General features: G+C 45.1%; 2 long non-coding RNA genes across 2 annotated transcripts; one reads left to right on the plus strand and one right to left on the minus strand.

Moving 5' to 3' along the window:
• Positions 1-2,232: 2,232 nt before the first annotated feature.
• Positions 2,233-6,161, minus strand: LOC128812170 (uncharacterized). The gene is made up of 4 exons (XR_008438636.1): positions 5,975-6,161; positions 5,530-5,636; positions 5,022-5,091; positions 2,233-2,546 (listed from the first exon to the last, which is right to left on the minus strand). It is a non-coding gene; the product is annotated as an uncharacterized LOC128812170 (long non-coding RNA).
• A 1,556-nt stretch (positions 6,162-7,717) lies between these two features.
• Positions 7,718-9,923, plus strand: LOC128812169 (uncharacterized). Its single transcript, XR_008438635.1, has 3 exons — positions 7,718-7,845; positions 8,302-8,360; positions 8,742-9,923. It is a non-coding gene; the product is annotated as an uncharacterized LOC128812169 (long non-coding RNA).
• The last annotated feature ends 352 nt before the right edge of the window (positions 9,924-10,275 follow it).

Consider the following 10,275-nt stretch of genomic DNA (forward strand, 5'->3'; position numbering starts at 1 on the left):
TGACTTAGCTGATGGAGACAGCACTCACACAATGACAGACTGGGCAAAGGCTGGTTTTAATTAGGAACACTAAGAGTCGTTAAGTGACCAAGTACGGTACTGAGTCACATCACACGGAACAGGACAGAGATTGCTTAGGGCCATGGAGTTCAGTCCTTCCTTTAAAAATTTTCCTAAGACTGTTGCCCTGGGAGGAAGAAGCCACTGGGGTGTTTGGCATCACTGTTGCAGCAGGAACCAGAAACGTGTCTGATCAGAGGCTCCAGAGGAGGATTTTGTGGTCTCTTAAGAATAGACATGCTGAAATATTACTTCAGTGGAGACACACAGCTGAGGAGGGCATTTCAAACATTCTCACGCAGTCCCAAAAACACTTAAATTAACACCAGCCAGCCCTTTAATCTCGACTTTTGCTTGGGATGTTGCAGTTCTATGAAAGTGGAAGCAGTGCCCTCAGGCATTGACCTCAGATGCTCTCCCCGAACTGCACAGAGCTGTGACAGGGTAGGAGCTGTGCTGAGAAGGATGCTTTGTCTCCTATACATTCTCCTCCTGCTCCCAGTTTGCTGCAGGAAGGCTCATCCCTTCCTCACTCAAGAAGGAAGGATCTTTCGAAAGATGCAACAGACCCAGCAAGCCTTGGTTCCTGGTTTGGGGGAAGAAAATTGTCTTCTGGGAATTGTAGTCCCAGGAAACACAAATTTGCAGCCTTTCTGGGAAGGTGAGCCAGGAAAGCTGGCAGCCTGCAGCTGTTTCCATAGTCCCAGTGCAAGGGAAAATGTGCTGAAATTGAGGGAAATTTTTACAGGCAAGTCTGGTTGGAAATTAGTAAGCTCCAGTAGGAAAACTTGAACATGTTTAGGAGAATTAGATACCAAGAAAGAAACTCTTTCTGCCATGATGAGGATTGGAAAAGGGTGGTATTTCTTGGAGTCCCTAGTCATAGGGAAACTAGCCTTGGGGTTCCATGGGAGGTTTGAAGGCTGCTTGAGGAGAGAGCATTGGCTGGCCAGAGAGCCAGCCACAGTTGAGCCTTTATGGCTTAACAGGCATGAAAATATTCTGCCAGAGTTGAAGAAAGCAGGTTTTCAAAATGGAGATGGAAACTTTGGACCCCAATCTGCACCAGCCTGGCAGAGGAGAAGAGCTGCTCTTCCTGCTGCTTTTGCCTGGGGATGAGGTGCAAGGCAGAGCAGAAATATGGATACAACTGGAAGAAGAACCCATTGGTAGGAATGAAGAATTACTGATAGAAAGTGCACAGCGGTTGTTTGTGGTTTCCAGAAGCCACCGCAGTGTTTGCAGGCTGAAAGAGGCAGAGGAAGTGTTTCTATGCACGACTGAAGAGCTGAACCCAGCACAGGCGTCAGGCTGGTAAATCAGAGAGTGAATACTGTGCTTGCCCACAGCTTCACATGCTCTTAGAGGGAAAGTCATTTATCTTATTCTGGAAAAGACTATTAGGTCCTTGTTTGAGAGAAGAAATGCTGTCCTCTGGCTATGCAAAATTCTGCACAGCATGTTCTGTGGAAAGCCTGAATGCATTATCCAAAAGTCCTGGAGCCCACTGGGAGATCCACCATCTTCCATCACTCCTCTCAAGCCCACTTGCACAGCCAGCAGCCCTGCACACTGTCCCTCTCCCTCGGGGCAGTGCCTGGCCTTGGCTTGGTGCTCCACGTATCCCAGGGGCCCAGGCTGTTGCTAGAAAGTCGTATTTATGTACAAACAACTCAGCTGGGGAGGGCTTGGTTTCAGCACTGATGTTGGCTCACGTGCAGCTGCTGCAGCACATCCTCTGCAGCCTCTCTGAGCTGGGTTAGAGGGCTTGGTTGAAAAACTGCCATTACTTACCCTGCTCTGGTGGTTTGGAGTGCAGCATCAATGGGAGTGCTGCACTCACCAGCTGAACACTAAATAACTGGAAATAATAACCAGTGAAGACATTTATGAGCTGAGTGAGGCCCTAGGACAATAAAGGAAGCTTGATGGTAGCTCATTCATTACCATCTGCACATATTGGCAGTAAAGCTGACACCAGCAGTCAGAACCACAGGCCTACAAAGACCTCTTAACATTATTTTCCACTTTTACAAATTTAATTAGCTCTTTTGCCCTCAAGCAGCAAAATACAATTTTTTTTTTTTATTCCAGGTAATATAGCCATTTTCTAGGTAAAGAAGTGGAGGGAACACTAAAGCAGAAAAACCTATATTAGAACTGTTATTCTCATTTTCTACATGGACATTTTGGCAATCGTTTCTTCTCTGAGAGGAACACTCTTTTTGTTCAGTGTTCTAACTCACGGGCTTCTAAACCAGAATGCTGATGGATGGAGTCTCAAAAGGTGGAATTTAATCTGATTTCCCACATCTTTCTCTGGCTCTACTGGGCTGCTGTAAGTTTAGACAGGAATAGTCTTCATTTCTGTTCCAACAGTAAGACTTGGTGATCTCTGGTTCTCCTTCCCCACAGCTGGCAGTTTCACAGGGCTGTTGCAGTTTTGGAAGGGGATATTTTGTGTTGTAGGAGAGCACTGAGCAGAACTGTAAGAAAATCTTATCAGAATAAGATAGCACCTCACAGCCCAGCAGCACCTCCCCAGCAGAACCCGGCTGGTTCATTCCCCAGAAATCAGTGCTGGCCTGAGCAGCCTTGTCCAGCTGCTGTTGACATGACGGCTTTGGGACAGCTGCAGCCAACCCCAGGGTGTTCCCAGATAACAAACAGATAGCAGTGTGCTGCTGGAGCCCTCATTCAAGGTCTGGGTTTAGCCAGCAGTTCACGTTGGTATGCGTTGATTCCTGCAGAAAGGTAATTTTTGTGCCACTAAGGCAGACTTTGGTTTCCAGAACAACCTGGTAATGGAGCTATTCTTTTTGTTAATTATGCTGTCCAAACAGAACCCTTTGGACCTGATTTTCTGCTATTAGAAAGAGAAAGGTAATCATACCAGCATACAAATGATGAGATTGAGTAAAGACTCAGCTATTATACCAGCAATTTAGCCTGTCCTTCCCAGAAAGAAAATGATTCACATAGCCCATGACACCATCCCACCATGCAGTTTTCCTGGGATCCTGGATTTCCTAATACTGTGATATCTGATCCCAGTTTGTGGTGAATAAAGTGATGTTAACTGACCAATTATTCAGTCTATCATCTCAGGGGTAACACTGTACCTTCCCCGTGCAATGGTGTCGTATCTTATGCACAAAATGAACCTCAGGCTCAGTAAGCCTTACCAGCCTCACTTCTGAAGCCTTACAGAATCCTTACTAGGATTTGGGAAAACCAGCAAGAGGAGAGGGTACTAACCTTTCACCCATAATAAGCTTTCAAAGATGAATATTCCTATTACAGCACACCCTGGGGGAGTTTGTTATGACTTCCCCAGCAATACAGGGTGCACTTCTGCCATCAGATACCTTTTTGATAGCTAGGGGCCTGGAAACCCTGCTCATCCCTGCTGTCCCCTCACCAGGCTGCATTTGGGAACAAGTTGTTCCTGTATTTAAATTGAAAGCACAGTGATGTCCTGTCAGATCCCTGGGTGCAAGATGGGACAAGAGGAAACAGGTTTAAACCAAAAGAGGAAAGATTTATAAACTGTATATTAGAAAAAGGTTCTTTGTGAGGGTGGTAAGGCCCAGGCCCAGGTTGCCCAGAGGAGCTGTGGCTGTCCCATCCCTGAAAGTGGCCAGGGACAGGTTGGATGGAGTTTGGAGCAGCCTCGTCTAGTGGAAGTTGTCCCTGCCTGTGGTTGGAAGGAGATGATCTTTAGGATCCCTTTCAACCCAAACCATTCCATGATATCCAGAGTGAGCAGGACTGAGCAATAGGACACCCACCAGCACCTCATCCCACGCTGCATCACCTCCATCCTGGGGACACCCCGGGTTTGCCTTCAGCAGCGCAGGGATGGAGAGCACATGGGCACGTTTGCTTTACTCAATAAAACAGCAACCAAAAGGCTCCAGCTCTGCCTTTCTTTGACAGAAAGGCAGCCAGAGAACTGCCCTCTCCCACGAGCCTGGTGCTCAGCCTATGAGATAATACAGGCTGGCCTTTTCTTTGCAGCTGTATTGTTTTAGTGCTTGGAACATAGCAGCAGGCTGAGCAATGAGTCATCTGTCACTAGATGGGGTTAAAGTAATTTCCGTTTTCTGTTGCCATGGGGAAATCAACGTCCTAAGATTTGTCCTTTCTCCCACTCAAACACGTGGGAGTAGAAAGCCTGAAACCCAGCAGGACTAAACATTTTTTTTTAATTGTTTTTTATATTTTTTTTGTCCCCTTATAAACAAACTTCCCTCCGTGGCCTTGCAGCTGTCAGTCTGTTCCCGGAATTGTCCGGTTAACAATGTCATTCCCCTTGGATTGCAAAAAATCCAGAAACAGAGTTAAGTAAATATTTGACATTCATATAGGAGTTGCTTCATGTTATCACTTGAAGAGTCTCTTTATCTTGTAAAGTTTTACGTGTGCATTGCAGGGGGAATTATAAACTTGATATTATCCAAATACAGTTGAAACTTCAAAGGAAAAGTAAATTAAAATAGCTGTTTCCCCAGCATATAGTGTCAGGATATAGTGACTAACAGAAACAGGAAAGAGGAAATTGCAGTAAATACCGTTTAAAAACCTTGCTAATGTATAGTTTTATATGAGCAGCAGCACAGCAACATCTAGTGTTGATCAGGAATATAGCTGGAAGTTATCGCATGCTTTGTTAATGGTATTTCGAAGAAATTAAGTGTTTCCTGGACCGTGACACCACTGCCCAGCCTCAGCTCCTTCTCCCCGTGTTCCCTACTGTGTCAGCTCCGTGCCACTGCCTGGGTTAGCTCTGCAGAAGTGCAGCCACCTGGGAATGCTCCCAGTCTGCCTGGATCATCAGGAGAATCACTGGGCTTCTACTTAAGCACCAGTGCAATAAAGCTACAGATTTAAATGTGATTCAGCACAACAGTGGCCAAAACTTTAAACATCTGAACTGAAATAAAGAAAGTGATTCCTACCTCAGAGCTGATCCCTTTACCAGTAAACGCTGCTGTCAAACTGGCAAAGCACTCAAAGTTATTCCTTTCCCTAGAAATGAGAGTGCAAGTGGAAAGTGGTGTCTTAGAGCAGGCCCTGCTTTCACCCTCCTGTATTTCCCCACAAATGCAGGGATTACTGCATTATGCACAGTTTAAGACAATCGATTTTAAAAAATTGATTGAGGTGCATATCTTATGCAGACACCTCTTTTTATTTAAAAGACACCTCAGAGGCTCAAAGTTAAGTTCTTGCTACTTAGCTCTTCTGTAGGTATATATAATGGATAAGCATTCATTTAGTTTTGATTACTTAAATTTAACTAAGCTAATCAAGTCTAACAACATTAGTTTAGCTTTTTAGTTTAATTTTTAATGACTTTGTTAAACTCTCACAGATTTGTTTTTTCATATAAGCAAACCTTTACATCAGGATTCACTGTGGACTATTTAAATGAAATAATTTGTCTACTTAGATTACAGCTCCTACCATATGAAGTTTGCTTCATCTTCAGTAAGATAATGTCCTTTAGGTTTTCTCAAACAAAACAAAATTAATGACTGGCTGCTTTCCAAGTCCAGCTGTCTTGCAACCCCCTGTGAACAGATTTTTTGCCACATTTAAGTTTATTACATGATCTAATTAGCGTGACTGTGTAGGTGCGTGGAATGCACTGGAGGAGAGGAAAAAATACAAGTGTACAAAATTCCATTATATAATTTGCTATGGGAACGTGATTATTACAGAGACCTGGATCACTCTCTGGATTCTTTTCATCAGGATTTTGGAAGCGAGCAGTTAGGCAAGGAAAAAGAAAGGACATTCAAGTCTATCACAGAGAATGGAGCCAAGACCAGGAAAGTCTGACTACCACCTGAATTTTGTGGCTTAGCAATACAATCACAATTTAAAAGGGTATTAATTCTATACTCACATTTGCTACTTTTGCCTCAAGAAAAAACAATTCAGCAGAATTCAATGCCTGACTGGAAGTGAGGACTTCAAGCTTGTCAGCTATGCTGCGAGGCTTGTTCAAAGTCAGAATGAAATACAGCTTAAAATTAATAGCAAGAAAATACAGATTGTCACCCACTCTGGCCCTGAAAAGGCATCAGGGTGTCTATTGGAAGCACACAGCCAGAGCAGAGATCAGAGCTCTGCTTCATGTTATTAAGACATTCACAGCACCCTGACAAAATTAAACGGGCAGCTCAGTAACACGAAGCGAGATCAGACTCTCTTTCTTCCTCCTGCATGCATGAAATGATATTTTAAAGCAATGTGTGATCTTTCAGAGCCTGTAAAGGGGTCAGGCACCAAGCACATCTGGCATGCTGATCCTCTCATTCAGGGGCATGAAGTCATCCTCAAGCTGCATTGCTGAGTCAAGAATGTGCAATTTTCCACGTGTCACTTTACTGACTTGCACCCTGAACAGACATTAATATTAATTTCATTGAAGATTAGGCACATTTAAGAAAATTTCAAGCCTTGCTAAATGTGTGTTTAATTCAACTAGAAATAAAACAGTGCTTGGTAAAGGGGGCTGGTATTATTTGAACAAACACTCTCCACACAGCCCACTGCACTCTGCCCTAAATCAGCTCAGTGCTGGATTCCTCCTGACAGGGTCAATTTGGTATAAAGGGATCTTCAGAAGTGTGAGTTTAATTACAAAATTCCCACTCTGCCTTCCCCAGCATGCAGAGAGGACATTGTCATCTCAGCAGCCCAAGGTGCCACCACTGTGCACACACGCTTGGCCTGGAGCACAATTATCCCTTTCCAGCCTGCTTTAGGAGAAACAGGATATGCTCAGGGGCACGTGGTTGTGCCCAGTGTCACCCTGGCTGATGGCAGCATCCAGCTGCAGCTGACAGGTCTGAAATGAGGTTGAGGATAGGATTGCAGATGATAAAGTACACAATTGCATTGGATCTTGCAATCAAAATATTTGCTGTGGCAGGTAGGGAGAAACAGTGTTCCAGCAACAGGAGGGGCCCTGCTCTAATCCCTCTAAAACAAAAGGCCTTTCCTCACTGTGCCCAGGAACAGATCCTCAGAGTGACCTCCCACCTTCAAAGCAGCTCTCAAGGGTCTCAGAGCCCTTCTCTTTCATATTTGGGTCAATGAAAGGCACCAACTGCATTAGGTGTATGATTCATTTGATTTCAGACTACCAGCTGGAACCTCTTCCCTCTAAGTCACTTGTTACACACCCATTACACCAACAGTAACTGTCCCAGGGGAAGGTGGTCCCGTGCAGGAGGACACACCCCTGTGCTGCAGAGGCTGGATTGATGCTGGCTGTGATGGGCAGGTCAGTGCTGGGAACAAGCAGCTCTGTCAGCAAGTCCTGTCTCTCTGCACTGGGAAGGAGCCTCTCCTCTCGGGGAGGGCAGGTTAAAGAGCAATCACAGGACAGGCTTTCTGCAGCTGACAGGGAAGAGCAGCACATTTGGAAAACAAAACCCCCAAACATCTCTGGGGGAGAAGGAGCCTTATTCACCAGAGTGTAAAACCTTCTGTTTCTGTAGGAACATCTGAAGACAAACAGAATAGTGCTTGTGGTGCCAGGTAAACAGCTCTTGCATGCCATGGCTACGGTCTCTAAGGAGCTGCTGTTTATTATGAGCCATCCCTGCCTCGGCCTTAGTGACAAACCCTCCCTGCAAACCCAGCAGGGAGAGGCTCACAAGGAAGGGAAGAACTTGTATGGAGTTGCCAGAGGGATACTTACTACCTTTGGGATTATAAGCCTTTCCCCCCACCCTGGATTTTTGCATTTTTGCTGTGTTTTTTTATGTAAGTGCTGGTTCTTTGGATGGAGTCTCACCAGACCTATTTAGAATGGACCTTTGGTAGGCAGAACAAAAGTGTTATCAAAGAAAAGATGTTAGTGATCCTACAGAGGCATTAAAAAGTCAACTATGTCTGAATTATCTATTTTCTACTTTCTGTGAACTATATTTAAACAGAGAAATGCTCAGAATTACATGAAACTAAAGCAAGAGGCTCCCTGGAGGCTCTTGATAAGATTTAAATTTGCAGTAAATATTGGCATATTGATTATTGTCATGACCTGCTGATTTTTAATTTCCCTTCTCAGAGAACCCCCAAACTTTCACTTTCTTACCCTGATTTGGATTGTTAGAAGGGTATAAATGTAAATTAGGATCACTCAGGTTGTGCTAGTTGTTAATGTGATAATTATTTAGTGCTTTTCTTTGGTGCTTTGCCTAAGTTTTTGCATTTCCAAAGGGGTGCTTTAAGTGATGCAGTGGGACAAGCACAACAAGCTTGAAGGACTAAAAGCTCAGGTAGGCTCGTGGCTGGGAAATCCGCATCCTCCTCACTGAGGGCACAATACACACCTGGTGCCTCCTCCTGGAAACTGCCTCTTTGCCCAGCATAAAAGCTGGTGGGGGCTTTGGGATGAGGCCCCACGGCTGCAGGAGTTCAGAGGGGCTGAGGAAGCAGAGTCAAGGTGGGGGTCGAAGAAAAGGGGCATCTTCTCCACCTCATCCCAACAGCTGGAGAAGGATCTCCAGTGGAATGCTACTCTTGGTTTTCCAGGGGACTCAATGTTATTATTGTGACTTCAATGCAGTGATTTAGTCAGGGCGTTTTATACTCATGTATTCCCACCACCTAACTGGTAAGCCTTGACACAGTTCATTCTTTTCTTTTTAATCCAAAAGGACAAAGAAAAGGTTTTTTCGTGGCACTGTCATTTCTGCTGTCCTCCTACCAAGAAGATGACTGCAGTACTTTATGGCTTCCCTACCCTTCCATCAACCTTGGGATGTTTATTTTTCTTCAAACATAGCTGTTTGCAGCATGCTAACAAGAACTGAAGATCTTTTAACACTGCTATTTGTTTACTGAAGACATCAAAGCCTTTTTTTCCACGAGCCTCCTTTGAGCCGGTACAATCTGCAAACAGCCCTGCAACACCGAGGTGTGTTTTGTGCCTCCAAAATAAAACCATAGTGCACCGTGAAGATACAGGTATTTTCTTATCTCAGGTTCTAAACTTAGCTCTGCTTCATCCCTCATTCCTCAGCTCCTCAAACTGTTTGCCCCCAGCCCAGAGCCCTGCAGGTCCAGCAGACCTTCCTGCTGCCTTCCAGTTGGGTGGAGGGACACAGCTGCCAACGTGGACTGTGGCAGGGATAGCAGCTAATCTAAAACAAATATTTTGCAACGGCTATGAGCAGAAGCATTTCCCTGTTTTACTTTGATGGCCGAGATGCTAACGGGAAGCAGCGCTCCATTATTTAGTGTTAGGTCCTGTCAGCTTTCAGTTCAGACACAGCCTGTGGGTGCTGGGAAATACACAGTGCAGGAAATGACAGATGTTGGCAGCAAAATAAATAACAAGAGCTGCTGAAAATAAAGTCCTAAGAAATGCTGGTGTATCCTTTTTATGGATTTCCTAGATACATTGAGGCTATTTTAAGGCAGATTGAACTCCCACTCCTTACAGTGTAAACAGGATTATTCCCTCTGTGGGACATATGGCAGCCCAGACGTCATCATTTGTGCATCACTGGTATTCCCAGTCATGTTTCACGTTTTGCCTCACCCTAAACACACATCACATCATTCAGAGCCTCCCAGCAGCCTTCAGGGAGCATTAAACAGTCCCAGTACATCCCAAAAAACATCTCCATGGAGGACAACCTAAAGGCTGGCCACAGAGAAGGACCTACTGGAGTGGAACCAAGAGATCAGCTCCCTCAGGTCAGCTGTGGTATGGACAACAGGAAGAAAAGGACAGCAGAGGAGGAGGATGGAACAAGGGCTGACCAATGGGGGTTTTATTCCACAATGAAGTAACTTGCCCTGAGATGCATTGGTTGCATTGGATGCACCCTGAGAGCAGGCAAAGATCCAAGGTTTTCCAGGAATGGGAAAGGGTGATGGGCAAGGTGAGTGAGGGAAAGGCAGATCTGCATGGGCAAAGTCCAGGTCAGGAGAAGCTCTGAGTATAGTGTTTGGGAAGGGTTTGTGTTCTAGGGGTATTTTCAGGAACACAAAACTTACTTTTTATTCATGTGCCATGGGTGTCACTCACCCCATTCCAGGGAGGCTTCCTGCACGACCTGGTGCTGGTGGCAGCTTTGGAGACCTGCTGCAAGGAGGAGACCCACAAAGGAGGGGCTGGGTACCAGAGGCTGTGCTGTTCAGCAGGTTCTAATCCTAAAAACCTGAAAAGGAGATGTAAGGGGA

The sequence above is a fragment of the Vidua macroura genome, chromosome 10, assembly GCF_024509145.1.
Source record: "Vidua macroura isolate BioBank_ID:100142 chromosome 10, ASM2450914v1, whole genome shotgun sequence".
In the NCBI taxonomy this organism is placed as follows: Eukaryota; Metazoa; Chordata; class Aves; order Passeriformes; family Viduidae; genus Vidua; species Vidua macroura.